The sequence below is a fragment of the Oryzias latipes genome, chromosome 10 (genome assembly GCF_053564925.1).
Source record: "Oryzias latipes strain Hd-rR chromosome 10, Olatipes_Hd-rR_3.1".
Lineage (NCBI taxonomy): Eukaryota > Metazoa > Chordata > Actinopteri > Beloniformes > Adrianichthyidae > Oryzias > Oryzias latipes.
The window spans coordinates 4,880,706-4,886,032 of NC_136246.1; the positions used below are offsets into that span (position 1 = coordinate 4,880,706).

The following is a 5,327-nucleotide window of genomic DNA, read 5'->3' on the forward strand; positions in this document are numbered from 1 at the left end:
TTCTCCTGAGCCTGTTTCCAGTGAAAGGTCACTCTTGATTGGCGACATTGATTGCCATAGAAACGTTGAGTCAGACCAATCACTGTGGTCTGGCTCCAACATGGCAATGTCTGGTTCAAAATGGTGACTGAATTGACTTCATTCTGCTGGAGCAGGAAGTAAAGCATCTTCTATGGAGGATGTCACGTGCAATTTGTCCAGTTCTCTATTTACAGTCAATGACCCTGACCCTCAGTATGTTTGGATACCGCTCACAATATTACTGCACAGGAGTGGATTTACTGCAGAGTCTCTGGAGGTCTCACATGAGGTTATGAGGTGCCGTGTAGGACATTATTCAGAATTAGCATTCACATACACATGTGAAATCTCTCACACACACTAGTGAAATGCTTGTATACATACAACTGAAAATGTATTCATTCACATACACATGTGAAATCTCTCACATACACATGTGAAATCTCTCACATACACATGTGAAATCTCTCACACACACTACTGAAAATGCTCTCACATACACATGTGAAATGCTCTCACACACACTACTGAAAATGCTCTCACATACACATGTGAAATGCTCTCACACACACTACTGAAAATGCTCTCACACACACTACTGAAAATGCTCTCACACACACAACTGAAAATGCTCTCACACACACTACTGAAAATGCTCTCACATACACATGTGAAAATGCTCTCACATACACATGTGAAATGCTCTCACACACACTACTGAAAATGCTCTCACACACACTACTGAAAATGCTCTCACACACACTACTGAAAATGCTCTCACACACACTACTGAAAATGCTCTCACACACAATACTGAAAATGCTCTCACATACACATGTGAAAATGCTCTCACATACACATGTGAAAATGCTCTCACACACACTATCCAAAATCCTCTCACATACACATGTGAAAATTTCAATAAAAACGGAAGGCATTTCAGTAGAAACAACGTTTTTTTTTTTTACTTTATTGTTAGAAACGAAGTTGCTCGACTGAAGGCATTTCAGTGGAAATGAACCTGTGTCCGAATTCCTGCCCTGATCCCTAACTACTAAAACCCTATATAGTGCAGAACTATATAGTTCTATATAGTTCTCTGAATTTAAAAGCAATTCAGACACCCGTGCTCAGTACTTTTTTCTTTTGGGTGTTGTTCATAACGCGCTTGACACGGAAACAAAGTGGCGCATTACCGCCACCACCTGGTCTGGAGGCGAACTACTCCTATTTAACGCGGAGAATGACACTTATTTGTCAGAGTAAAAACATAATAAATATGAACATTTTACAGAGACTATTTATGAATCTGCTGTGTTCTGATCATGGAAAACGTGACTGATTTATAAATAATTAAATTACAAACACTTTGGTGTTGATTTAATGTATTTGTTCATAAATAAACCCCCAAGTTATTTTTTCATGCCAATATTTATTTTGTTTTTGTGCCGCTGAACGATTAACGGGCTCTTGCAAGGAGGCATTTTTTTTCTGTAGTTTTCTTACACCTTACTGAAAATGGCTTTGAAAATGAATCTGTCCGTGTTCCTGGCAATAATTCAACCGTTTTTCGTGAGATCAAACTGAAAACGAGCAGATGTGCAGCATCACAGGACGGCAAGGAGAAGCAGACATCTCAGAAGATTTCCTCTGGATGCCCTGACCAGACAGAATAACTTGTGAGTTAAACTTAAAGCTTTTTTTTTAGTTAAACCTAAACTTTAACTTAAACTTTGTTACTAATCATGCTCAAGGTTACACAGTCTGCTGGGTAAGAGTTTAACATTCTTTTTCAAGTGAGTTGTGTAGTCCAATTACATGAAACACTTGTGAGTTCAAAGTTTAGAATTTTTTATTCAGAGTCAAACCATATCACTTGTTTTAAACAAAAACAAAACAAAAACTTTCATTTTTAAAAGTTTAAATGAAAATCCAAAAACCCAGCCAAATAAAAACCACGAGATTTTCCAGAATTAATAAATACTTCATAATCTAAAATGTAAGACATCAAAATAAATAGAAACATTAAAAAAATGTGATTTAATTTCCTCAATGAAATAATTAATGTTGCATTTTCCAGGGTCTTCCACGTCTCTACTGCTTTACCAACACAAAGGTGTCTGTCCTGGCCCTTTACGCTGACGGTCAGTCCGACACAAGACTGGATTTTCGGTTGACCCGCAGGACCATCGAGCATCTGGGTCGATGGTCCTGAAGCATCAGCTTCGGGTTCCTCACACTCTGGGGGGTCACAGGAGACTGACGTCCTGGTGTTTCTTTTCTGGCTGGCGTGTCGCACATCTTACAGTGTGGTAGCCAGAGTCTTTGACATGACACGGTCCACCGTGAGCGATGTTGTCCACAGGACGGCAGACCGCATCCTCCAGCTGATGAGCAGGGTCACCCAGCTTCCCAGTGGGAATGAACTACCATAAGTCGCCTCTGGATTTTAGCAGCTCGCTTGGTCTTTCTCCTTCCAAAGGGTCACAAGGAGCATTGATGGCTGCCACATAAGAATAAAGGCCCTAAAAGATAATGCAGCTTGTTATTTTAACAGGAAGCTTTTTTATTCCATTAAAATGCATGCTGTATGTGACTCTAATGCCAAATTTATAGATATTTTTGTTGAGAATCCAGGATCAATCCATGATTCACAGGTTCTACGTAAAAGCCCAATTTATGTAAATCAAACAAACCCACCTGAAGGATCCTTTTGGGTGATGGTGGGTATCCCTGCATTGCACATCCCATCATGCTGCTGACACCCTACAGGGAACCCATGAGGAATGCCATTGAGGCAGTTACAACCAGAACCACTCCAGAACACGCTCTGTTGTGAAGAGAGCATTTGGCATGATAAAGATGAGGAGGAGAGCAATATTTCTGAGGGCACTGGAAGTAAAACCAACCTTTGCAATGAAAATCATTGCCTGCAGTTCAATTCTGCACATTCTGTGCATCAGCAAAGGCGACTGCTTAGCCACAGATGTTGAGCCACAGCAGGACAACACCAGGAACATGCAGGACGAGCAGAGTCACGTCTGTCTGCAAGGACAAATCTTTGCTTTCCTTTCAGCTCCAACTGTGACACACATGACTCTAGAAGACCAGGATTATTGTTAACATGTATAAAAATAAATATTAACATATAAAACGAAATTCTAAATATGTACATCTGATATTTATATGAAAATCCTTTTAAGATTGTTAAAAATAGCTCAGATTTAAATAATACATGTAAATTATTCATTTTTGTTCATACATTTATTAAACAAATTGGAAAAACAATGGCTGCATTACATTTTAGAACAATAATTTCAACTCAAGTAAACTTAACAGACTCTCCTGTCGCTGTTCCTCCCTTCTAACCCTTTCCTCCTCTCTCTTCTGGGTCTTTAACATAAACCTTTAACCCAGTTCGACAACGATTAACCGTTTATTAAAATGAAGTCAAATCTGATATGTCTCTACGGTAGAGACATATCAGATTTACCCATCTGGCACGAGCTAGCTTGAAAACAAACAGGCTATCTTTCTCCATCCGCAAATGGATCGGATTTTCCTCATCCTCGTCTGTCCCTACATATATGAACACATTTAAAACATGTGTTAATAACTTGTGACTACGGTTAGAAGTCACTGCTTTTTGATGTAATATCTAGCGTTTGTTTTTAGCCTTCGGCGCTAATTCGCGTTAGCGTTAGCTTTAGCATTACTGAAATTGATGAGCTTCAAAACAATCTAGGTTGTTGATTGAGGAATATAACATATTAAACACATCATCCTAAGTATTTACAAATATATTTTACAACAGATACTGGATATTTTTTAATATACTTACATGTTTCGGTGGTTTTCCTTGCGCAACCGGCTGCCATTTTCGAATGATTCAGACGAATGATTATCTCGCGATAATCAGCCAACTTCCGTTTCTACTGAAATGCCTTCCGTTTCTGTCGAAAATTTCAGTAGTGTGTGTGAGAGCATTTTCACATGTGTATGTGAGAGGATTTTCACATGTGTATGTGAGAGGATTTTCACATGTGTATGTGAGAGGATTTTCACATGTGTATGTGAGAGGATTTCAGTAGTGTGTGTGAGAGGATTTTCACATGTGTATGTGAGAGGATTTTCACATGTGTATGTGAGAGGATTTTCACATGTGTATGTGAGAGGATTTCAGTAGTGTGTGTGAGAGGATTTCAGTAGTGTGTGTGAGAGGATTTCAGTAGTGTGTGTGAGAGGATTTCAGTAGTGTGTGTGAGAGGATTTCAGTAGTGTGTGTGAGAGGATTTCAGTAGTGTGTGTGAGAGCATTTCACATGTGTATGTGAGAGCATTTTCAGTAGTGTGTGTGAGAGCATTTCACATGTGTATGTGAGAGATTTCACATGTGTATGTGAGAGATTTCACATGTGTATGTGAGAGATTTCACATGTGTATGTGAATGAATACATTTTCAGTTGTATGTATACAAGCATTTCACTAGTGTGTGTGAGAGATTTCACATGTGTATGTGAATGCTAATTCTGAATAATGTCCTACACGGCACCTCATATGAGGTTGTGAACCTCGTTAATGCTCATTCATACAGGTCAGATTGTTTCCAGTGTTCCTGTTCTTCAGAGTACCTGGACTTTAACATGTATATAAGGATGCTTCACTTCTCACTCATGGTGAAGAAAGTAATCTTGTTTGGACTCTGTCTGAGGTTTGAAACCATAACCCAGGCTTGTAGTGGCAGTACCTGTATGATATCCACACTTGGTTTGTTGACCATGGTGTCACCCTATGTGTTTCACAGACCAAACAGCTCTGAATCTTTTGAATGGCATCTCCTGAAATCTAAATCACAAATCACAGTGTATGTATGTTTTTTTCATACTTAAAGATGGCTGGGGGTGGGAGGGGGTGTCACTTATAGTACTAAAGACCTTGATGTGGTTCTCACTAAAGCGGATGTTCCTTTTTTGGTGGTTTGGGTCCCTTTCTTATTTTTCTTTTCTTTTTCCTCACTAGTTCTGAAAAGGTTCTGGTGTTAGCTAGATTATGGGACCTTTGCAAAGGCAAAGGTAGTCGTTAAACATCAATAGGATTTTACTGATGCAGCAGGTCTGCATGGGAATTAATGCAAGATGTCTGCTGCTCAACATCAAAAAAACATATTTCCAACATTAGGATACAATTAATAATATTTGCACAAAAAACTACAGAGGACTTTTTTTCTGCCTTTTAGAGTCAGTTCTGCTCTGTTCCTCCATCTGGACTGCACGTGCAATGAGGTTCTGCACTGGTTTAGGTTATCAT

General features: G+C 39.2%; 1 long non-coding RNA gene across 1 annotated transcript; it reads right to left on the reverse strand.

The window, feature by feature from the left end:
• Nucleotides 1-1,855: 1,855 nt before the first annotated feature.
• LOC144994683 (uncharacterized) lies at nt 1,856-3,138 on the reverse strand. The gene is made up of 3 exons (XR_013658278.1): nt 2,931-3,138; nt 2,722-2,851; nt 1,856-2,546 (listed from the first exon to the last, which is right to left on the reverse strand). It is a non-coding gene; the product is annotated as an uncharacterized LOC144994683 (long non-coding RNA).
• Between the last annotated feature and the right edge of the window lie 2,189 nt (nt 3,139-5,327).